Source organism: Macaca thibetana, chromosome 14, assembly GCF_024542745.1.
Source record: "Macaca thibetana thibetana isolate TM-01 chromosome 14, ASM2454274v1, whole genome shotgun sequence".
NCBI lineage: Eukaryota > Metazoa > Chordata > Mammalia > Primates > Cercopithecidae > Macaca > Macaca thibetana.
In genome coordinates, this window is record NC_065591.1 from 39,819,608 (window position 1) to 39,846,013 (window position 26,406).

The window sequence follows — 26,406 nt, forward strand, 5'->3', positions numbered from 1 at the left end:
TAGAATTTATTGTTATAAACTATTCACATTCCTGGACATAGCTGTTCTCAAGTTTTGTTCATTCAAACAAGATAAAGTAATGAAGCCACACTCTGTACTACAATGTGAAAAACATTTAAAAAAAAAACAAAACACTGCATTTTCTTTCTTTCATAACCTCACCATCTTTTAAATATTATCTAGGCCAATGTTTTTTAAAGCATCTACATAGTCCTTGTATTATATGACAGATCTCAAATCAAGTTAAATATTTTATCTCATATTAACAAGACTCTCTAGCAAAATTTATTTCAGGAATTATGAATAAATATTAAGGGACTGCTGATCTATTATCTACTGCTCCATTTGTCAACATTTCTTCGACACTTTTGCCACTGTTTATCAAAAGGGACACGTCCTATGGCTCTAGGAATAGAGTCTAGAGTGCACTTGTTTATACTAGAAATGTGACATCCATGTAACACGGGATCTGGGTAACAGAGATATACCAGTGTATAGATGCAGATGGCTGTTCCAACAAAGGACGTGAATGGCAGCTTTGGAGAGTTTCTGCCTAAACATTCCTGTAATGTGGGGGACCAAGACTGAAAAAACTCTTAAAAAAGATGATCTGAAATTTATAGAACAGATTCTTGTTATCTTGGATTTACTGCTGCTTTAATCAGGGATAAGAGGAGAACCTAGTTAGAAGTATAACTCCTAGATTCAGTTCTATTTTATCCTATGAGCAGGACCAAACTGCCAAATATATTTCACTAGACTTATGTGTTAATCCGTCCTTGTGTTGCTATGCAGAAACACCTGAGACTGGGCAAGTTATAAAGAAAAGAGGTTTAATTTGGCTCATGGTTCTACAGGTTGTGCAGGCATGGCACCAACATCTGCTTGAGTATACCAAAGATGATTATCTTTGATCAAAACTATATATCATACCCCAATGTGTAAACCATATAATACATGAGATAAAAGAGAAGACATTGGGATTAAACTTAGTGGGGAAAGAGTTCGGAGAGCCCAGGGCCCTATTCTTTACCTCCTTCACCTCCTTGCGTGAGGTAGAATGAGGGATAGACATAAAACAAATAAATTCCCTGATTTCCTTTCAAGAACCTGTAGAGATAGTTAAGCATCTCATTTCAACACAGTGAAAAACTGAAATCAAATAGACAAATAAGCCTAGCAATATTTACTTTTAAAGAATCAAGTATTTTTAGGAGCTGAGAAGAGACCTTCGGAGGCTAGAAGAAACTTTGGATCTAGAGATCCAATATTTTACATTTCTCACTTCATCTGGAAACTCTAAGTATTATGTATAAAATTGGTTATCTTTCTCTTGCTCTTTGATTCTAGCTGTGCTATGAAAAATAGATAATAAATGATGCTAATTTATTAAGTTTTTACATTTTAAAAAGTCATGTAGTACTAATAATAGCTTGCCAATACTTCAAGTCACTAAACATTTTGTCAGGTTCTTATAGAAAGCTGTTATTACAAATTTTAAGGTCACCTGTTGGTTGTAGTTTTTACGAATATTTAACCTTCTTTTATAAACAAATTATTAGTTCACTCTTACAGCCTCCTATTTCTTACACCTGAAAGTTATTTCGAGACTGTTTAAGTGGGACATAGCCTGCCAGTAACACTATTTTAAATATCTTCATGTGCTGTAGTAGATCCATTTTGTAAAACCAAGGATTTGTTCATGCTCTTTGTATTTCTAAAATGTGTCTACTCATAAAACATGAATATATAGAAAAACTAACTGCTTCATTTAATCCATTAACTTGAACCCACAAGTTCAAGTTACTGCTGAAACCATCAATCAAGTAATTATGTAAATGCCAATTTCCTTAAATGACTTCCTGGGAGCCATTTTCAGAATGATCACCAGCGCATTTATTTGATTAGTCTTGGTCATATCAGGAATCCAAATGATTATTTTTAAATATGTTGATGGACAAAACTTATGAATGTAAGTTTATTGGTTCAACATGAATATTTGCCTTTCATCAAATGGTCCTTTACTTAAAATTATTTTTTTAAACATAGCATGTTATCTTTTTGTGTTGGTTTTCTAGAACCCTTACCCCAGCCAACACTGTATTTAACTTACACAAAAGATCATGTTAAGCATTTCTAACAAGTCAACAATTTTCATCACTTGGCATAATCTTATGATATACATGTAAGAAGATTTTCTATGAAATTCCAAATAGTCTAATTAACTGAGACATTTATACAAATTTTTCTACTAAATATTAGCAGTAATGAATTATTTAGGCAAATAAATTATCTAATGACTTTTCTTAATATTCTATGGGTTTAATCCAAGATATTAAGAATAGAAACAAAATCCACAATAAACAATACACTCAAAGTAGCACAAAATTCAGACCTGAGGAAAGTGAATGTAAATGGTTGATGAAAACCATTTATGGGATGGTTGCAAGTTTGATTCTAGCAATGCTGAAGATCCCCAGCATTTCATAATACTCAAAGCGATTTCAACAGCTGTATTACAGAAGGACTAGAAAACAAAATGAAATTGAAACAGTAACTCTTACATAACATTTGAGTCCAAAACAGACCAATTTTTAATTGGCAAGTTATTGAAAAAGCCTATATAGTCTTTATGAAATTATGACTTTGTATACCCATTCCCAATAGATTGTCACTGAAGTATCATAATTGTCAAATTTTAGGAAAAATTGACAACTTTTTAAAGATACATATATTTGTAAAAAATTACATGATTGTACCCTGAGATTATGGTCTGAAAGTGTATGAATGAACTAGTAACTGAATGAATTTGACTCAGCTTCCAGTTTTATTATCAACCTACTTATTATTATAGTTTTAAAATCTATTTCTTGTTTTTAAAAGCTCTTCAACTGTTTTCTGTCAGTAAACATGTGTATATGTGTGTGCATCTCACTTTCAGATCAAGAATGCATGGAAATTTCTTTTTAAAAAGTTGATAAAAAATAGAAGCATCAAAATAAATATAATGTAATAAATTTAAATCTAGATCCCTAATTCAGCAATGAATTCACAGCAACAAATTATAAAACATAAAAATGTAAAACAAGACAAAAATTTTAACATCTAAATCTCATATATTTCTACTTATGAAAATGCCAAAAATATTTTGTTTAAAAATATAAAATATTTTAGTAACCATTATGAAAAGAATCTAGACAAGTGTTTCAACTCTGATTTGTCTAAACAAAGGGATCAGGAATGTTGTATTGAAAAACAATAAAACGGGATTTTGTCAAACACACAATAGTGATCATTGAATTTCAGATATAACGTTGAACTGCGTTTTTTAAAATTTTGTGTGTGGGGTGTTCTTAATATTTTCACCTTTCTTATCTCTCCAAATCTTCTATTTATTTTATTTTTTAAGAAATGTGTGCAAGCTTTGTCTAGTTGTGTATTTTGCCAGGGAGCAGGCAGGGCAGGAGTTGCACAGTGTCTGGAAGATTCCAGGTGCATAAATGTGACTTGCTCTAGCTTTACATTTCCTGCTAGAAAAAGAATCTACTCGACTGGATCTAGGGAGTACATTCTGATGTAATCAAAATTGAAAATAGCTCACAGCAGTGGGGTTGTTTGGGTAGTTTTATTTGTGCTTCATTGAACACGTCCTGTAAATGTACAAATTGAGAATAGACTAGTATATTTAAATTGAAGGAAAGAAGGGGAACAAAAAGTCCCATCACTTTAATATATATGAAGGCCAAAATGGAGAAAGAATCAGAAACTTGAGATACCTACAACGTCAAATATTCAGAGTGGCTTGTAATTAATATTAAAATACTCAGTTACTACAAACGAGTCAGATTCTACTGAAAATTCCTCCCCTGTGATAAGAAACATATTCTTAATGTAAAAGAATTAGAAAAACATTGAATTCTAAATTTGTTTAGACACTAAGATTATTGAAAAAGGACAATCATTTCTACACTTTTAGGTACATCAATAATGGAAACCACAAGTAATTTAAAAAATAGTAGTCAATCTAGCAAAAACTTCAATATTCTATAAGCTATAATAGCAAGCCAGCAAACTAAGATACACTATTTAGTTCATTAGGAAATCTCACATTATGTAATAACTTTAGTATTTTTCAATAAGGTTGACTGCTTTTAGTCTGAAAGCATACCAGTATGTTCATTATTTGAACACACATTTTATTATGAACCATATGTAATTCAGAATCTCAAAGATGTTTGAGTTATAGTACTTGATAACTTTCAAATATAACAAAGGCAGCTATTGTGTGAAAAATTTCCTGAATCTATTCTTTATGCTGAAATCCTTCCATTGTTGCACATCTCATGAAACCACAATCTTGAAAAAGAAACTTACAGATATGCTGTAGGGTGGGCTCTTTCATTAACGTAATCACAGATGATTATGAGGATAAAATCCTTTGACCATCCAAACAATTAAACATCACTTATTGTATTTGAAAATTAAAGAAAATAATTGATGACTGTATTTCAGCACCAACCTTTTCTAATATCTCAATCTTATTGTGGTAAGGGGTATTACAATTTAAAAACACCTTTTAATTTCCTTTCTCTGTGTTCCTCAAACATTATGGAAACTTAGCAAAATATTATTCATAAAAATGTGTTCTACTCAGGAACAAAACAAGTGGTAAGTCTAATATGATCATAACTTGCTAGTATCATGTCTTAACTATTTCATCAAGTTGTAGCTACTATTGAAGCAAAGTTTCACTTAGAAGACAAAGGGGATGTCGATTCTCTGTGGAATTTTCTCTCTCTGCCTCACTCACTTTGCAGATATCACCCAGCCTGCCTTTGGGAAAAATAACAAGCCACCAAAAACCGCAGAGGATTTTATATGTGAAAATCCAGAAGAAATTGCCCCTTTTCCTACATGATGATAAAAAATAAAAGTAGCATTCTAATAGCTAAAAGTAGAACATGGCCCCAGAATTTGCCCCAGAAATTACCCCAGAAACAACAGCATACAGCAAAAGGAAGAAACTTTTGTGCCTACAAATGACAAAACAGGGTTAGAGTGGAAACCCTAGCATCACCAGAGGGCTAAAATGGCATCGCATATGCTCAGATACTAAATTGTCATTGGAAATAAAGCCCAAAAGAGTAGGCTACATTCCACATACTAAACCTAATCAGGGCAACTGTCTGCCAAAATAGATAACTTTAGTACTAGAAGTTTCCTAACACAATAACTCACATTTCTGGGATTCCAGAGAAACTTACTCTTAATACCAAAAACCAGGAAAACTGCAATTTGAATAAGAAAAGACAACCAAGTAATGCCAAAAATAAGATGAACCAGAAGTTAAAATTTCCTGACAAAGATTTTAAAACAGCTGTCATAAAAATGCTTCCAACATCAATTAAAAATCACCTTGAAATAATAAAATTATTAAAAGTCTAAGATGTTGATTATAAAAAAGTTATAAAGCAATATGTCATATCAAAAACAAGGTTAAAAATTACATGATCATGTAATATGACAAAATTCAATACACACACATGATTATAGTATATACATAGTACATGTGTGAGTATATATATTATATATAAAATATAAATATGTTATATGCACTCACACGAGAAAACTAAGCATAGAGAAGAACTTCCTCCACTTGATAAAGAATAGCTGCAAAAAACCCTAGAGCTTACATCATATATAGTTTTGAAAGACAGAATGCTTTGTTCATTGAATCAGAGACAAGACAAAAGTGGCCAAGCCTCCATTCCCATTGTGATTGCCATTTTTATGTCAACTTTCTCCCTATCCACTTATTTAAAAATGTACAAACAGTAGACAAAACATAAAGGTAAAACTTATTTGCTTCACCTTCCCATGAATTAAACCAGAAAACAATATTGTAATGAATACATGCAGAGGCACAGGATAGTAGATTTTTCTAGCCTTAAATCTAAAAGAATCCTAAGTGTTCAGGTTATGACTTGCATTTCAAGACCGTAATTTACTTCTCTATCTTAAATATGATGTTACTATATTTTTGTGTGTCTACAAATTTCAAAACTATGTAAAGGATAAAATACAAATTCATTAAGACACTTTCATAAAACTTTACTTCCAGAGAACATAGGAGTGCCCCCTAGTTTTAAAGAAAGTATAAAGAATGTGGCACGCATTCTTAATGTTAATGTCTAAAAAAATCTAGATTATCCTGCAATGCATTACACTTTGAAACTTGTACTGAAGAATTTACTACATTATTCCATATATTCAATGATTGGATTAGTTAAATAACTAGGTTTTTTAGTAGGTTGCTGGTTTTCTTAGGTTAGTTGATTCATTTTGGACTACAGAAACTATTTTACTATTTTACCACAAGTTTTACTGCATGATTTTCATGGACATGATGCTATTGTGAAGAGGTGTTTCTGAAAATGGAGGACTTCCATTAAGGAAGTGCATCTGTAAAGAGAACACAAGCTCTGGAAACAGAAAACTGAGGTTTGCCTTACAACTCTACTTATTTCTTCCTGAATAAATTAAAAACCTGCTTTAAAAAAATAAGTTTTAACACTCACCACTGCTATTCAACAGAATACTGCAAGTTCTAGCCAGCACATTAAGCTAAAAAATGAAATAAAATGGTTACTGATTGAATAGGAAAAAATAAAAGTGTACCTATCTGTGGATGAGATGATTGACTAAGTAGAAAGTCTCAATAAATCAACAAAAACATTCTAAAATTGATAAGTGAGTTCAATAAAGATGTAGGATAAAAGATAAGCATATGCATATAAGTTGTATTCCTAGATAAAAGCACCAAATATGTGGTCGCCAAGGTATTTATTGTAAAAATATAGTATCATGTATATATTCCAAAAATATGTACATTGAAATAACCAGTTGTTGATCTAACAATTACTTGGACTTGTGTGCTGAATACTGCATAATGCTGATGAAAGTATCTAAATAAATAGAAAAATATACAGTGTTATGGAATACTCAACTTTATAAAGACAAGAATTCTCCCTAAATTAGCCTATAGGTTTAATGCAATTTCTGTCAAAATTTCCACAAATATTTTGTAGACATATAAACATTTATTTTAGGGCCAGGTGCAGCAGATCACGCTGGTAACACCACCACTTTGAGAGGTCAAGGCAAAAGAATTGCTTGAAATTAGGATTTTGAGACTAGCTTGGACAATGTAGTGAGACCCTGTCTCTACATTTTTTTTTTTTTTTTTTTTGAGATGGAGTCTTGCTCTGTCGCCCGGGTTGGAGTGCAGTGGCCGGATCTCAGCTCACTGCAAGCTCCGCCTCCCGGGTTTATGTCATTCTCCTGCCTCAGCCTCCCAAGTAGCTGGGACTACAGGCGCCCGCCACCTCGCCCGGCTAGTTTTTTGTATTTTTTTAGTAGAGACGGGGTTTCACCGTATTAGCCAGGATGGTCTTGATCTCCTGACCTCGTGATCTGCCCGTCTCGGCCTCCCAGAGTGCTGGGATTACAGGCTCGAGCCACCGCGCCCGGCCTATTTTTTTAAGTTAATTGGATTTCGTGGAGCATGCCTTTAGTTCCAGCTACTCAGGAGGCTAAGGCAGGAGGATTGCTGGAGCCTAGGAGTTTGAGGCTACAGTGAACTATGATTTCACCACTGCGCTCTAGCCTGGGCAGCAGAGCAAGACCCTGATTCTATTAGAAACAAACACACAAAAAGAAACAAACAAAAAAACCTTATTGTAAAATTCATAGTGAATGAGAAAGGCTCTAGAATATCTGAAATAATTTTCAAACATGAAGTGGGAAGAATAACTTCCTGATGTTAAGGCTAATTATGTGGATAATTAAATTAAGACTGTGTGGTCTGTGTGCTGCCTGAGACATATGCACAGCTGTGGAACAGAATAAAGAACTCAGATATAGAGCATAATAAAATTAATATGCTCAATTACTTTGTGCCGAAGGAACAAAAATAATTCAATAGAGGGGTGACAGTCTGGTCAATAAACTGTGTTAGAACATTGGCAAAAACAAACAAAAAATTACCATAAACCTCATACCTTATACTAAAATTAACTCAAAATGGAGCCTAGTCTTAACTGGAAAACATAAAACTGTATAAAACTATAAAACTTTTACCACAAATAAGGAAAGTAGGAAAAAAATTTCAGGACCTAGAAATCGACAGTTCCCAGACTTTAACAAAAACACAACTTACACAAGTTTGATTAAATTAAATCACATTGAAAATAAAGTTATGCTTTACAAAAAGACCATATTAAGAAAATTAAAAGACAAATTACAGACTGATAAAATATTTAAAAATTATGTATCTGAAAAGGTTGTGTATCTAGAATATATGAAGAATTCTAGAAATCAACATTAAAAATAATCCAATTAGAAAATGATCAAAAGACATGAACAGGTATTTCTTAGAAAGTAATATACAGATACAAATGGACACATGAAAAGATGTTCAGTGTATTTAACCATTCAAGAAATGAAACTTAAAAGCATAATGAGATGTACTGTACATCTGGCTATAATAAAAAATGATGATAAAATACATGTTGATGAGAATTCAGAGAAATGGTAGAAATGTAAAATGATTAATTAAGCTTTGAAATTAGTGTGGTATTCCCTTTTAAAACTAAAAATAGACTTATGTCCCAGTAATTTTGTTCTTGGATATATTATAAACATAACATGAGAGACCAATGGCCTTTAGAAGCAAAAAGTTAATGCCTCAAGATAACTTTAACTGACTCTCCCCAAACAGACGCCCACAAGTTCAAGTGTCTGGCTCTTAAAAACTTCTATTATTAAGAAATACTGTGTTGCTCACTAAAAAAAAGCTTTTAAGACCCAGTAAAAGAACTAACCTGCTTAGGACATGACAAAGTTGGCACATGTGCCTGTACAAGTTTAGCAGAGGTTGAATCCTAAGTCTTTATTAAACAATAGTTTCCAGCTATAAGAAAATTTAAAACCCTCATTATAAGTATATTGCTAGTAATAATAACTTGCTTGCTGCGCCCCTGTGTGTTACCCTTGCTCCTTCAATGATAAAAGGTTTTGTTGCTACCTTGGTTCATCAGAAAACCTCAGCACAAATATATTACATGAATTACTATCACTCCGTCTCACAAAGAAACTCAGAAAGTAAAATTAAAAGTGAGAACTTCCACTAATAAGTGAAATTCTCAAAAGGGGGAATAAGGAAGGAGACCACCACTTCTCCTGCTGTCCTCCTCCCCACGTCCTTGCCTAGTTTGTAATACAGGAGGAAAGGAAGACAGCAAAAAGTTAAGAAGAAACAGAAGTAAGATAAACAGCCAGACTGCCTGGTGCCACCACCTGGCCCTGGTAGTTAAAATAATAATAATAATAATAATAATAATAATAATAATAATAATAATCAACCCCTGACCTAAACTATTTGTTTTATCTGTAAATTCCAGACATTGTATGGAAAACCCGGCAAAATTTTTTGTTCTGTTAGCTGATGCATGTAGCCCCCAGTCACGTTCCCCATGCTTGCTCGATCTATCACAACCCTTTCACGTGGACGCCTTAGGGTTGTAAGCCCTTAAAAGGGCCAAGAATTTCTTTTTCAGGGAGTTCTGCTCTTAAGACGCAAGTCTGCCAATGCTCCTAGCCAAATAAAGCCTCTTCCTTCTTTAATCTGGTGTCTGAGGAGTTTTGTCTGCAGCTCGTCCTGCTACAATAAGTCATAAGAACTAATTTTCATACAGAATCTTACTCAAAACATCTCTAGAAACCTTATTAATAACAACATAAACCTGGAAAATACTCAAATGTTTCAGAATAAACAAATGTGATACATTTATACCATAGAATACCACTCTGCAATAAAAAAGAACAAACTATTGATGCATACAACTAGATGAACAGCAAGGAAGTTATGCAGAGTGAAAAAAATAATCCTAAGGGATAAACTTTGGATGATTCCATCTGTACACCTTTTGAGAAATAAGATAAATAAAAAAGGGAGAACAAAATGGTGAGTTCCAGGAACTAAGATTAATGAGGGGGATTGGGTAGATGTGGGTATAAAGAGACAGAAAAAGAAAGATTTTGGTGATGGTACCATTAAGTATTTTAAATTTAGTAATCATAGAGGATAAGCTTTCAGTCTATCATTGAGTATTCTGTTAGCTGTAGGCTATTAATTTATAGCTTAAATCATTTTAAGATAGTTTCCTTCTATGTCTAGTTTGTTGAAGCTTATCTTTTTTTTGTTTTATATAATGAAAAGGTGTTGAATATTATAAAATAATATATATGCATTAATTGAGACAATCATGCACTTTTTTGTTCTTCATTCTGTTGATGTGATGTATTACATTGATTGATTTTTGTATGTTGAACTATCCTGACATTCCAGGAAAAAATTCCACTTGGACATGGTATATAATCCATTTCATTATTATTAATTTTATCTATTTATTTTTTGAGATGGAATCTCACTCTATCGCCCAGGCTGCAGTGCGGTGGCATGATCTTGGCTCACTTCAACCTCTGCCGCCCAGGTTCAAGCAATTCTTCTGCCTCAGCCTCCTGAGTATCTGGGCTTACAGGTGCCTGCCACCATGCCCAGCTAATTTTTATACTTTTAGTAGAGATGGGATTTCACCACCTGGACCAGGCTGGTCTTGAACTTCTGACCTCATGATCCGCCTGCCTCGGTCTCCCAAAATGATGGGATTACAGATGTAAGCCACTGCATCTGGCCTATTATTTTTAACATAAAAGTTTACCACTATAAATTTCCCTCTTGGTTCTGTTTTTGCTGAATCCCATCAAATTTTGTATGTTATATTTTTGTTCTTATTTCCTTCAGGATATTTTTAAATTCTGCTTGTGATTTATTCTTGGCCTATTGGTTGTCTATGTATGCATTCTTTAATATATGCTTATTTGTGAATTTTAAAATGCTATATATGTAATGTGTATGTGTGTGTATATATATATTTTTTTTCTTTTTTTTAATTTTTTTTTGGAAACTGGGCCTCACTTATTCTGTCATCCAGACTGGAGTCCAGTGGCATGATCATGGCTCACTGCAGCCTTGAACTCCTAAGTTCAGGTGATCCCCCTGCCTTAGTCTCTTGCGTAGCAGAGATGACAGGCATGTGCCACAACACTCGGCTATTAAAAAAACACTTGTAGAGATAGGGTCCTATTATGTTGCCCAGGCTGGTCTCAAACTCCTGGGCTCATGCAATCTTCCTGCTTTGGCCTCCCAAAGTGCTGGGATTACAGGCGTAAGCCACTGTGCTCAGCCTTATTTGTGACTTTTTGACTAAATTTGTTAACAGATGAATAAAACTAGAAAACAATAGTTGAACACATTCAGCTATTGTTTTCTAGTTTTATTCAACTGTTGTAGGAAAAGATACTTGATATAATCTCAGTATTTTAAAATTTGTTAAGACAGTGTGCTGCCAATGTGTGATCCATTCTGGAGAATGTCACATGTACACTTGAGAAGAACTTGTATCCTACTATCATCTGTGGGGATGTGCACTGTATATGTATATTAGGGCCAATTGATTAACAGTGTGTTTAAGTTCTGTGTTTCATTATTGATTTTCTTTCTGATTATTCATTTTTGAGAGGTCTGCATATAATCTCCTACTATTATTGTGCTACTGTCTGCTTCTCCTTTCAATTCCATCAGTGTTTGCTTTATATAATTGAGGACTCTGACGTCAGGTACATATACATTTATAATGGCTACATCTTCATGGTGATTTGTCCCTTCTCTATTCATACAGTATCCTTCCTTGTCTCTTGTGACTGACTTTGACTTATCATCTAATTTGTTGAATGTAAGTATTGCATCCTCTGCTATCATTGATTAATATTTGCATGTAATATCATTTTAAATCCTTTCACTTTCAGCATTTGTGTCTTTATACTTAAAATGAATCTCTTTTAGAGAGTGTATAGGTGGATATTATAGTTTTTATACATTCAGCCACTCTATGGCTTTGATTGGAAAGTTTAAATTAATTAAATTTAATGCAATTACTGCTAAAGAGCCTATTATTATCATTTTGTTAATTGTTATCTGTACATCCTAGCAATTTTTCCCACTTTTAACATTCCGCTGCCTTCTTTTTGGTTTTACTAAGTTATTTTTATTTTTATTTTTTTGCAGTGATATGTGTTGGTTCCTTTCTCATTTCCTTTTGTTTAATACTATCTCCCTGATTGACCTAATTGATATTTATAGACAACTCTGCCTCAAGAAACAAAGTATGCATAGCTTTATGTGTATGTGAAACATTTGTGGAGACAAGTTTATATTCTGAGCAATAAAACATCTCAATAAATTTAAAAGACATGAAATCCCATAATGTATTTTTCTATAATGTTATCCTCCATGTCATATCACAACACATACTAGAAAGAAATCTGCTAAGCAATCTATGAAATCCCAAAATATTTCTAAATTTAATCACACAGTTCTAAATGATATTTAGAATAAGATATTTAGAAAATATTGTGAACCATGTAAAACATGTTTAAGTATGAAAATTTGTGGAATGTAGTTGCTTTTCACAGTTCTAATGTTTTTTTTGTTTTGTTTTTTAGTATTGAATGCTTAAAAAAACACTAAAATTAATGATCTATGTTTCATCGTTAGGAAAGTAGAAAAGTAAAAAAAAAAAAAAAAAAAAAAAGTAAGCCAAAAATATGTAGAAGGTAAACATAGAGATTAGAAAACAGAAAAAGCCAACAGAGTAAATTAATAAAATAAAAATATGGATAAAATCAATAAAACATTACCCAGGTTAATTATAAAAAAGAAAAAGCAGAAAAAAATTGCCAACATCATAAATGAAAGATAAAAACTCACTACAAATTCTACAGATATTAAAGGAAGACAATCTTATGAAAACCCTTACACTAAGACATTTGACAACTTAGATAATATAAAAATATTCTTTAAAAGACAATAATAAAAATAAAACCTAGATTTCAGGCACAGTAAATAACTAACTTGAATAATTCTTTATTTATTAAATTTGTAGTAAATTAAATTTATTGCAATTTGAATTTATAATAAAAATCCTTACTATATAGAAATACAGAAGTACATATGGTTTCATTATCTTATTCTACCATATATTTCAGGAAAAAATTTTAATAAATCCACACAAACTACAATTTCCATTTGTCTCTATTTAAGGGATTTTATTTTGCAACTACAATTTAATATTTGTGGCATCATTTACATTATTTTTTCCTTTATTACTCTAAACATAATTAATATAGTTTCTTGGAAGTCTTTGCCTGCTTAATCATCTGGGCCCATTGAGAATCAATACCTGATTACTGTGTGTTGTTGTTTTTTTTTTTTTTTTTTTTCCATTTTCTGAGTATATATCACAATTTTTGTTTGTATGCATCATGTATTGTTTTTGAAAACTGAACATTTATAATGTAGAAACTACATTCTGATTTTCATTACTTAGAATTTTTTGTTTGTATGTTGTATTTTGTTTTCTTTGCTTATTATGTAGTAACTAGACTAGACTCAAACTGAAGACTCATCCACCGTTGCAGTGTATAGATGTTGATCTCACCACATTTTAAAACTTTTTTAAACTTTTATTTATTATGGATACATAATAGTTGTATATATTTGTGGAGTACAACTGATATTTTACTGGAAGCATATAATGTGTAATGATCATATTAGGATAACTGAGACATTCATAACTTCAAGCATTTAATATTTCTTTGTGGTAGAACATTCCAATTCCATTGTTTTAGTTATTTTACAATAAATTGTTAACTATAATCTCCCTAGTGTGCTGCTACCTAAAACTGGATCTTATTCCTTTTATCTAACTGTATTTCTTACCCATTAAACAGCCCCTCTTTATAATACCCTTCCTCCTACCCCTCCCAGCCTCTGGTAAGCATCATTCTTCTATTTCCATGAATTCATTTTCTTTTTCAGTTCCCACATATAAGTTAGAAAAGATGATATTTGTCTTTCTGTGCCTGGTTTATTTCACTTAACATAATGTCCTCCAGTTGCATTCATGTTATTGCAAATGACAGGATTTCATTCTTTTTTATATCTGAATAACATCCCATTATGTATAGATTCCACATTTTCTTTATCAATTCATTTGTTGATTGACACAGGTTAATATCATATCTTGGCTATTGTGAATAGTGCCATAGTAAACACGGGAGTAGAGAAATCTCTCGAATGTACTGATTTTCTTTCTCTTGGATACCCAGCAGTGGGTCTGCTTTATCATATAATTTATTTTTAGTTTTTTGAGGAATCTTCATACTGTTCTCCATAGTGGATCTAGTAATTTACATTCCCAAATACAGTTTTTTTCCTTTGTTCTTAATTATTTTAGCTTTGTTTCTTCCTACTAACTTTCCCTGTGAGATTGAATGATAAGCATGGAGGCTGAGCTTAAACACTAAGTCCATAAGACTTTTACCCTACTCCTCTGCAGGATGGTTGGGGAACACATTTAGTGTTCAGCTGTTTCTCAAATTTGTCTTCACTTTCACTTTCATATTGACACTCAGATCTCACATAAATTCATTTTTTCCTAGTAATCAGAAATATAAGGTGAGCTTATCTATCTTTTAAATACTTCTTTCATTTTTCAGAAATTCTCCATTATAGAAATATGACTTCAGGGTAATATTCATTTTCTATAGGGTTTGCAACTTTTATTTACCATGTCATAGATTTTTCATCCTCTAACCCTCTGCCTCAAATCATGTGCCATTTGGCAAAAAAGCTTTCAGGCCAACCACGTAGGCCATGCTCTTTGATGACAGTATGTTCAAAAAGAGAATATAAATTCCTGCATTTTTAAATCTTCATCTTTAGCAGTTTTTTAGGAATAGGTGCTTTTCCAACTATTCCCTGCACTTGTTTGAGTCCCAGATACCTACTCTGATTGTTTGCGACAATGTCCTATTTCTTATTAAGAAAAGTCTTCTAATAATATTTTATTTTTAATAGCTCCCTCTTTTGCTAAATCTTTACTTCATTTTATCCCCCAAACCAGGGGTTTCCCTGGTTAGCTGATGTTTTGTAGGGGGTATGCAAAGCAAGCTATTATACACAGATAAAGAATATATCCAAGTTACTATTAATGCTTATAGAAAAGAATAATAAATTAAGCTTGCTGATAATTAGCATATCAATTGATGCTTATTGTCTTTTTCAGTAAGACATGTCATGTTTCAAGGATGGTCATATGAGAGTTCACAATTATTATTCATAGAGAGTTTGAGACGCTTTGAAATATGCATATTCCCTATTAAAATAATTATGATGAATCTTACCTAGATTAAACAAAGAACAAAATACAAATGTGTCTTAAAAAGTTACTCTGATTTTGTGTAATCAATAATTGAAGATTATATTTATAATGGAAGTACAATAACTAAATTTCATTGCTAACATGTTTTATCATTACTTTTATGAACTTATCTTCAGTCACCTGTCAAGACCGTTGAATTAGAACTGACAAGCAAGCAAAATGACAATTATTAAAATGTGTATATTAAGTAAAAATTGATGTTATTGTATCTTTTAACAGTTATATGAAAATATGTATAATTCTTGTTATTTTTCAGAGATTATTACTAGTTTTCAGAGACAAATCTCTGGCCTAGACTGGAGTGCAAAGGCACAATCATAGCTCACTACAGCTTCAACTTCCTGGGCTCAAGCGGTCCTTCTGTTTCAGCCTGCTGAGTAGCTAGGAGTACAGGCTCATACCACCAAGCCAAGTTGATTTGTTTTTCTAAAGATGGGGTCTCACTATGTAGCCCAGGCTGGTCTCAAATGCCTGGCCTTAAGTGGTTCTCCTAGCTCAACCTCCCAAAGGGCTAGGGTTACAGGTATGAGTCACAGTGCCTGCCCTCAATATTTATATATGATATATATATATATATAACATATATAATATGTACACACATATATATACCACATTATTTATAACATTATATATTAAATGTTTATATGTATATATATGATATATGTGTGTGTGTGTGTGTGTATATATGTGTGTATATATTGGTCTAATCTGCCCATTTTTGCTTATTGGATTTCAACATAATAGTATATTTATATTGGTTAATATTTACTAAGTGCTTACTACATGCTAGAGATGTTTATTTCATTTTCATGAACAATCTCATTTGAACTTCACCACTATCTTATAAGGTAAATAATACTGCTTGCAGGTTTCAAATGAACTGACTTATAGAAAGATAAAGGGAGGTGGTGATTTGCTGTTTTCTGTTAGATGCCTCTTTAGGGCATATGCTGAAATAGGTTACACTGCATCCTCTCTGGGGTTTAATCCCAATGAAAAGCTATTTTGATACCTATTTTTAAGAAAATGAAATGATGACTAAATAAGCAACTTTCTCAAAGGCATGGATTTATTACTGGCAAGCTTCAACTCAAGTCTGCCTTCCTCTAAAAATTGTGGTCCTTCCAAGATTGAGGATCTTTGTGGCACTGGAGATTAGATTTCCAAACACTGTAAAACAAAGCCCTGGTTTTTGGATGCTGCTGAGGGGGATCTAAGGGAACTGAACTAGATGTACACTGATCAAAGAACATAGAAAGTTCTTGTTTGGGGAATGCCTGTTAGAAAAGTGTCTCTCATGATTCTCCGCAGACCCACCAGTCAAGGACAATGAACTCTTCTTAATGGATAATAGTTTGGAATATAAAAATGGGACGGAGGCAGGAGGAGGAGGAGGAAGGGAGACTGGAAGGGGGTGTGGAGAGAGATTAAAAGAGGAACAAATGAAAGGTATCAAATAGCTTTTTTTCTATTAAAAAAATAAAAGTATCTTCAAGACCAGCCTGGCCAACATGGCCAAACCCCGTCTCTACTAAAAGTACAAAAATTAGCCAGGTGTGGTGGCGGGTTCCTCTAATCCTAGCTATATGGGAGGCTGAGGCCGAAGAATCACTTGAACCGGGGAGGTCACAATAAGCCGAGATTGTGCCACTGCACTACAATACAGCCTGGGCAACAGAGCAAGACTCTGTCAAAACAAAACAAAACAAAACAAAGAGACACTTCTCTCTCTCTCTCTCTCTCATAAATTGTATGCTTGTGTTTCTCCAAAATTTATATGTTGAAACCCTAATAGCCAATGGGGTGGTATTAGGAAGCGGTGTCTTTGGGAGGTAATTGGGTAATGTGGGTGGGTTTTCATGATGGTATCTGTGTCCTAGTAAAAGCTTGCATCCTCTAACATGTAAGAATACATTGCAGACACCTGTCTGCAAACCAGCAAGAGTGCTCTCACCAAACAACAGATTTACCTGCTTCTGTATCTTGGACTCCCTAGCCTCTAGAATGATTAAAAATAATAGTTCATTTATTATTTAAGCTACCTAGTCTATCTAGTCTATGGTATCTTGATGTAGCAGCAGAAGTAGAAACTAAGTTAAGATTTCCCTCTCTCCCACTCATATTTTCTAAAAAAATTCATTTAAAAAATCAAGTTGTTTTAAAACCAACACATATCAATCAATCGTGACAGAAACATGAATGTTTTGCCATTTTAAAAAGAGGCACTGCCATATATAAGAACCCTGAGTATCTGTAGAGATGACCCATATACTTATTTATAATTATTATATGTAAACCAGTATAGTTCTTGAAAACATAGGCTTTACATTCCTCTTCAATTTGAAGCAGAGTGTCTTTGCTGAACAAATGAAAATTTCATCGTATGTTCCTCTTTCACACATTAGATTAAGCAATATATTGTAACTTGGAAATAATAGATATAGATGTATTTAGATATAGTGCATGATTGATAGAGGGATTGCCTTTTATATTAAAGGAAGCAAAAAGCAAAAGTGTGAAGTTTGAGAACTGAACAAAAGAGTACTATGAAAGGGTAGGCACAGGTCTTCAAACCATTTATATTATCTTGATGAGTAAAAAACTTATCCTGATTAGAAAAAAAAATGGAAATTCAAATTTTATTACAATGAATGTTATTTTAGTTTTAATTTTTATTTTGCAGTTTATTATGCAGTTTGACCAGAAAATCATACACAATTTCAGCTGCTTCCATATGCAGCTTTCTCATCTAATTATACAGAAGACCTACGGAGGGGCACAGCTGGGTCTGTAAATTATGAAATGGAATGAGTCACAAATGCATCTTTATTAAAATGATTACACATCCTCTCTCTTACTTGCAAATATCCACCAATACCACCAGAATAATCAGTTTATTTCTATTCTTTTTGAAGACAATCTGCCATCTGCCAAAATGTGATAATTTAGCAACAAAAGCATGCATGATAACACCAAAACTATATAGATAAGTAAATCTTTCTAATTACTTACCTCTTTGCATGAGAAAGAACCTACAATCCATGATGGGAATGACTGCTATACTGGTGTCTTGCCAAATGATCAGCAAAACTTCATTGTAATAGGGAAAGAAAAGGCTTTGATCTAGAATTCAGTCCCAAATTTACCAAACACTAGCTGTAAAAATTAGTTTAACTTAATAAACGTACAGGTTTTTAAACTTTTGTATTATAAAGGATAGTAAAATTAAGTACTAATAACAAAAACTGAGATTGCCAGTGGTAAAATTGGATGTTAAAACAAATAAACAAAAATCAAAACCAACTACTAACTTTTACATTCTAACACTCAAAACACAAAAAGTTACAACATCAAAATAAACGAGCATTTTTTAAATAAAGAAATAGAAATGGAAAAAGTCTCTATTTTGTCCTTGTTTTCTCATTCTTACAGGTTATTTTTCTGTATCTTTAGACTGTTGAAATCATTATCACAAACTATTTGGAGGTTGGTTCTTGAGAACACAAACAACATTTCTTAGTCTCTTTCTTCTTGGTGAAAATGAAGATAATGATGTGTATGTAACACATCTGAGAAATACAGAGTAGGTACAAAACAAATGTGTGTTAGTTTATAAACCATTTCTTCAGATAACATAATATAATGAAAAGAGTGAAAAGTCAGCCCACTGGAGGTTCAAATTCCTTTACCACTTTTTAACTTTATCAACATGGCAAAGTTACTTTTTTTCACTGATGCTCTGATACTTGTTCTGTACAGAGATATACCAGTTCCCATTTTAAGATGTTGCTGAAAGTAGATAAAATAAAAATATGCAGAAATTCTAACAAAATATATTGCCCATAGTAGATGCCTAATTAAATTTTCTTTGACCCATTCCACTTCTTTTCCCAGGCTTTCTCCTCTTCAGCCAAAATTTCTATATTTTAACGTTAAATTTTGAGTCCTATAACAGTGGAAAAAACAATATGTAGTTGTTGTTTTATTAAATTTTGCAATTTCTGGTATCAATATGTTGACTAAAACACAACTATCAGATCATCAGAACAGACCATGTAACCTACCATTTGGAAATGTTTTATGATTGTACATGCATATTTTTTGTTTTCACTGTAAACATTCCATTTGGAAATTACATGTTGAATTAAATTTATATTAAGAAGGGCATGTACCAAGGAGGCTTGTAACTGAAAATAGAATCTTATTTAAAAACAACAACTACAACAACAACAAAAACAACTTCAAATGTGCTACATTTCTTGTGTTTCTGTTTGTTTTTCTTACAGTGACTTAACTGTCTGGTATTTTAAAAAGAAGAAACAAAGTAAAGACAATAGAGGGTTTAGGTTTTGCACTGATTCATTTCCAAGTCCTGTTTGAGTTTGTATCTAAGCCCACTGTCTATGTTATTTTGGTACTATATTGCAAAACAGACTCATTAAATTGAGCCTTTTAAGTCCTGTTCTGTAAAACTCTTAAAAAACACAGCAGAATGAAAACAAATGAATAATTGGGGAACAGAAACTCTGTTAACTAGAAAGAGCTATGATAGAACAACGTCTAGGCCCTTTATTCATTTAATTAAGACAGGTGAGCCTAAAAGCTGAAATTAAGAATTTATTCCCCAGAATATTTCCAAGGGTAAAACTATTGCAATAAAGTTCTAGGTTGCTTATTAAAAAAATACATTTTGGGACGCTTTATCTGTGATATGGCCACCATTTGTTTCACATATGAAACAAATTCATTCACTCAAAGTGGTGCTTTAGTACAACTTGGCTGTTCAGAAATCTTCAGATGTTGGAAGAAAATAGGTAGAAACAAAGAAGTTACAAAAGGAAAATAAGATTCTGAATCAATGCAATAAATATGAAGCCACATGGTGAAGTCAATAATAAGAGTTTAGACTAGAAAAGAGTACATAAGGGTCTTCATACTGATTCTCCATTAACTAATCAACTCACTCCAGGCAAGCTACCCTCCCACTTTTTTCATGTCTGCAGACAAATTATTAATTTTTTGAGACATGCATTCCTTCTGCATTGACATATATGTAGTACTACAAGATAAATATTATTAAACATCTTGGTAGGAGCTAAAGGAATACCTGTACAATGATTTATATAGCCTATATTTTCAGATTTCTTATAATCTAAAGCCAAAAAAATAAATTTTTAGGAGTAGTCAACATTCTAAGAAGTTAGAGCACTTCTTAGGGGACATAATGGTCTAGATCCACATTTCCATGAAGTTCGACTATAATCTTTAAATATAGTGTAAGATGTCACCGGAGGAGAACCCCGAGTGACAAAAGGAGTGCGAGTGGTTAGAGACCCAAGGATTGGAGGAAGAGCACAGTGCAAGGCGTATTTTGGCCTTATCATGTAATAAAGCACACATTTCACTAAAATAGTTTCTAAATGTTCTATCTTTACCCACTTGGCTTTACATACCAAATTCATACATACAAGTATAAATTGTGGGTTTGGTTAAAATCACCACAATAAAGCTAACTTTGTAATAAACTGAGCGTATTAGTCCATTTTCACACTGCTATAAAGAAAAAAACGGAGACTGGGTAATTTATAATGGAAAGGGTCTTGATTCACAGTTTCACATTACTGAGGAGGAGGCAGGAAACTTACAATCATGGTGGAAGGCAAAGGAGAAGCACGCGCTTCTTCACAGAGTGGCAGGATGAAGTGAGTGAAAGCAGGAAAAATGCACGATGCTTATAAAACCATCAGATCTCATGAGAACTCACTATCACGAGAACAGCGTGGAGGAAACCATGATCCAATTACCTCCACCTGGTCCCCCACTTGACACATGGGGATTATGGGGATTACAATTCGAGGTGAGGTTTGGGTGGGAAAACAGATCAAAACCATATCAGTTATCAAAACCATATCACTATTCTTCTGGTTTCACAATGCATACAAAAGATATACTTACATTATACTGTAGTATATTAAGTATGTGATAGCATTATGTCTAAAAATGTATATACCCTAATTTAAAAAGACTTTATTGCTAGGAAATGCTAATGATTATCTGAGCCTTCAGTCAGCAATAATTTTTTGCTAGTAGAGGATTTTGCCTCAATGTTGCTAGCTAACTGATCAGAGTGGTGGTTGCTTAAGATTGGGGTGGCTGCGGCAATTTCTTAAAATAAGACAACAGTGAATTGACTCTGCATTGATTCTTTCTTTCATGAAAAATTTATCTGTAGCATGTAATGATGTTTGGTAGCATTTTACCCACAGTAGAACTTCTTTAAAAATTGGAGTCAATCCTCTCAAATCCTGCCAGTGCTTTATAAACTAGAATATTTATGTAATATTCTAAACTGTATGTTGTTGTTTCAGCAATGTTCAAGGCATTGTCACCAGAAGGAGATTCCATTTCAAGAGACCATTTTCTTTGTTCATCCATGAAATGCAACACCTTGTCTGTTCAAGTTTTATCTTGAGTGCAGCAATTCAGTCATGTCTTCAGGTTCCACTTCTCATTCTATCCTTCTTACTATTTCTAACACATATGCAGTTACTCCCTCCACTGAATTCTTGAACCCCTCAAAGTTACTCATGAATATTGGAATCAATTTCTTCTGAAAACCTGTTATCATTAATATTTTCACCTTCTCCCATGACTCATGAATGTTCTTAATGACATCTAGAATGATGAATCCTTTCCAGGGTGTTTAATTACACTTTGCCTGGATTCATCAGTGGAATCACTATTTATGACAGCTATAGAATTATGAAATGTATTCTTAAATAATACGACTTGAAGGTGAAAATTACTATTTGATTCAGAATGCAGAATAGATGTTGTGTCAGCAGGCAGGAAAAGGACATTAATCTCCTTGTGCATCTTCATCAGAGCTCTCAGGTGATGGGTTACAGAGTCAATAAGCATTAATACTGTGAAAGGGCTCTTTTTTTCTGAGAAGTAGGTCTCCACAGTGGAGTTAAAATATTCACTAAACCATGCTGTAAAAAGAAGTATTGTCTTCCAGGCATTGTTATTTCATTTACAGAGCATAAGCAGAATGCACTTAGCACACTGATAAAAAATATTAAAAGGAAAAGTCATATAATCATTTCAAAAGATGAAGAAAAATCTCTAGTAAGTTGAAGAGAAGAGACTTAACTCCAGGATCGTTGGTCTTAATTATGTGCCTCCAGACAGTTGGAAAAACAATTTACATTAGACAAGATCTGGTATGGGAATGTGTAGGCATTGTCCACATTGAACAGTGAGTAATCAATGGTCTAGTACAAAAAAACACAATGTTCCTTGCAATAAATATTGTTTTAAATACATCTGAGTAAATTAATAAAATCTGGAATAAATGGAAATGTTCTTAAAAGGCCCATAGTCACCAGGCATGGTGGCTCATTCTTGTAATCCCAGAACTTTGGGAGGCCGAGGCTGGTGGATCACCTGAGGTCAGGAGTTTGAGACCAGCCTAGCCAACATGGTGAAACCCCATCTCTACTAAAAATACAAATAATTAGCCAGACACGGTGGCAGGTGCCTGCAATCCTAGTTACTTGGGAGGCTGAGGCAGGAGAATCCCTTGAACCCAGGAGGCAGAGGTTGCAGTGAGCCAAGATCGTGCCATTGCCATTGCCATTGCCATTGCACTCCACCCTGGGCAACAAGAGCAAAACTCCATTTAAAAAAAAAAAAAAAAAAAAGGCCCCATAGTGAGAGTGAAAACAAAGAACAAAGGTAAGGGTGATGGGAAAAAGGTTGCCTTAACTGTAACCAAAGTATCTGTTACTAACATGATTCTTCCCACCCCATACAGATAGTTCTTCCTTTTGAATATTTAAATATTGGAATCTAATATGTTGAAACTTTTTAAAGGGTAATGGATTTGGTTAGTGATGTGTTGGGAGCAGTCCCCCCCAAAATCTGGCCATAAACTGGCCATAAACAAAATCTCTGCAGCATTGTAACATGTTCATAATGGCCCTAACGCCCAAGCGGGAAGGTTGTGGGTTAACGGGAATGAGGGCAAGGAACACCTGGTTCGCCCAGGGTAGAAAACCACTTAAAGACATTCTTAAGCCACAAACAATAGCATAAGCGATATGTGCCTTAAGGACATTCTCCTGCTGCAGTTAACTAGCCCAACCTATTCCTTTAATTCGGCCCATATCTCTTCGTTTCCCACAAGGGATACTTTTGGTTAACCGAATATCTGTAGAAACAATGCTAATGACTGGCTTGCTGTTAATAAATACGTGGGTAAATCTCTGTTAGGGGCTCTCAGCTCTGAAGGCTGTGAGACCCCTGATTTCCCACTTCACACCTCTATATTTCTTTAATTCCTCTAGCACCGCTAGGTTAGGGTCTCCCTAACTGAGCTGATCTTGGCAGTAATGAGTTTCTCATATGTACTCGAAGCAAAGAACAAGAGAAAATAGTAATATACAGTGGGAGAACTTTCTTTAAAATCATTGGGTGATTCTTATGTCTAGTAATATATAATGATATTGTGGCCCCTTTCCACACATACCTAAAAGGAAACAAAATCCTACAAAAGTTTAATTAACACTTCTGGGGCCTTTTGAAGTCTTTAGATGAAAGATACTAACAGAGTATGAAGTATTATAATTAATATCCTAAAATATAGATTTCAATTTGTTTTTCAATAGTTAAGTAGGTATTCAAGATTGCAAGTGTATAATACTGCACATCAAGTGAGTTGATTACTATCAGGCATGAAGAGTTAGTTCAACTAAAATTAGTCACATTGACTCAGAATTTAATTACTAATGCCTTTTATAAAAAATCATGAACATCTCAAAGTATCTTTCTATGCTTAAGGCCAAAATAATGCCATTTTGAGAGTCTGTCTTGGGGTTCTATTTGATTTATATTGAAATAACAAGAATAAAAGTGAATGAGGAAGGGGTATACCCTTCCTTGTTTTGAATCAGAATACCTTGTTTTGAATCAGAATGTACTCTCTACAAATGAGAAAAAATAAATTAAATTAAAACAGTGGTTAGAATATAGACATTATTAAATATTATTTTCAGTGATCCTGGATAATTATGTGAAGGCAAAGCTTGATCATTGTAGACATTTTTAAAAAATTAATGCTTATATTTCAACAAACACTATTGGAAGTTTTTAGCGAGCACTATCCTACATACTGAAAGAGATATGCATATTTAAATGAAGTTGCACTTTTTTTTTTTTTTTTTTTGAGGCAGAGTCTCGCTCTGTCGCCCAGGCTGGAGTGCAGTGGCGAGATCTCGGCTCACTGCAAGCTCCGCCTCCTGGCTTCATGCTATTCTCCTGCCTCAGCCTCCGGAGTAGCTGAGACTACAGGCGTTCGCCACGATGCCTGGCTAATTTTTTGTATTTTTAATAGAGATGGGGTTTCACCATGTTAGCCAGGAAGGTTGCACTATTTTACATTTGAAAAGGAGAATAATTTACTACCTAAAGACTATGGATATTTGTATCTAACAATAACTGTACCAACTTAATGGCATATCATTATATTTTTACATCATAATTTTAAAATCTCCCCAAAATATGTAATACATGATATAGCTCCTTTAAAAAAGAGAACATTAAAAACAAACATTTTTCTATCAAAAAAAAAAAGGTCATTGACTTTCTTCCTAGTATAGACAAAAGGGACATATTTGAGGATTAGTTCATCATTCACAGAATTTGGAGCCAGACATCCTGAATTTGAATTTGAATTTAAGCTTCAACACTTGGTTGGTTTTGTAATGCTCAGCAAGATACTTTTTCTTCATGCTTTTGTGATCTCATTTATAAAACTAGGATAATAATAGCACATACTTCATGAGTTATGATGAGTGTTAAATGAGTTCATTCATGAAAAGTCATTAGAATAGTACTTTTTGCTTTGTAAGTTCTGGACAAATGATTATTTTAATTAATCTAGTTTATTTTATTTAGTAATAATCTAGATTTAATACATTATTAAATAAATTTAATAAATTATTTAAAAATTATTTTAAACTAGTTATTATTACTGAGTATTGAAAATAATAAAAATGTATTTTCTGTGCTCTTCTGAAAATACCCAAGTAATCAGTTACACAACACTTTAAAGATATTTGAACAACAAACAGAAATAGTCGGAATGCTCATAAGAATTCAACTTTAAGACCATATGATTTAGGTAATAAACATCATAAGGAAATGCAGGGTACATAATGTAAAATTCATGGAAAGTTATGTTCATGTTGTCATAGTGGCATAGTAATAGTTCCCGGGCAATTAAATTTTGTGATTGGGGAGGACCATTCCCTATGAATATGGATTTCTACTGAAGTTGCTTTGCAAGAGGATGTTTTTTTAACATTGATTCACTAGGATTTGTATATTCCAAGCAAAGAGAACAAAATGACTTGAGGTCCCTACACATAAAAGCCATGGACTTATGGTCTGGTATGAATGAGGAAGAGAGGAATTGGGATGGAAATTGGAAAATTACAGGCTAGAAGTGTGGCTTTTTGCCAGACTTGATCTGATAGTTGCTGAGGAGCTGCTGAGGGTTTCCAGATTGAAGAATTATGTATTACAGATTGTGATTTAGACAGTAGACAGTCAGCAATATGGATAAAGTGACTGGAGTAAGAGCTCAGGAGAAAGGAGAGAAGGTCAGACGGAAGTGCTGGCACCAGGCCAAATGATTCGTGATCAAGAACTAATGTGAGACTAAAAATTAGAATGGACATGAAAAGTATAAATTCAAGAGAAATATTCAATGACTTGAATAAGTAAATAATTCCTCCTTCAAAGAAGTCATAATTCTTCTTAATTCTTCCAAGACACACAAAAAATCGGTAACTGCTTATATCTTATACAGGGTAGAAAAGAGAATGCTTGGTAATTGTACATTTATGTAACCTGGGTATACATCTTTGTAAAAGTTATTTCTCTGCCCTCAGCCCCCCACCTGAATTCCAACCAAACACAGAAGGGGATTTGTCTT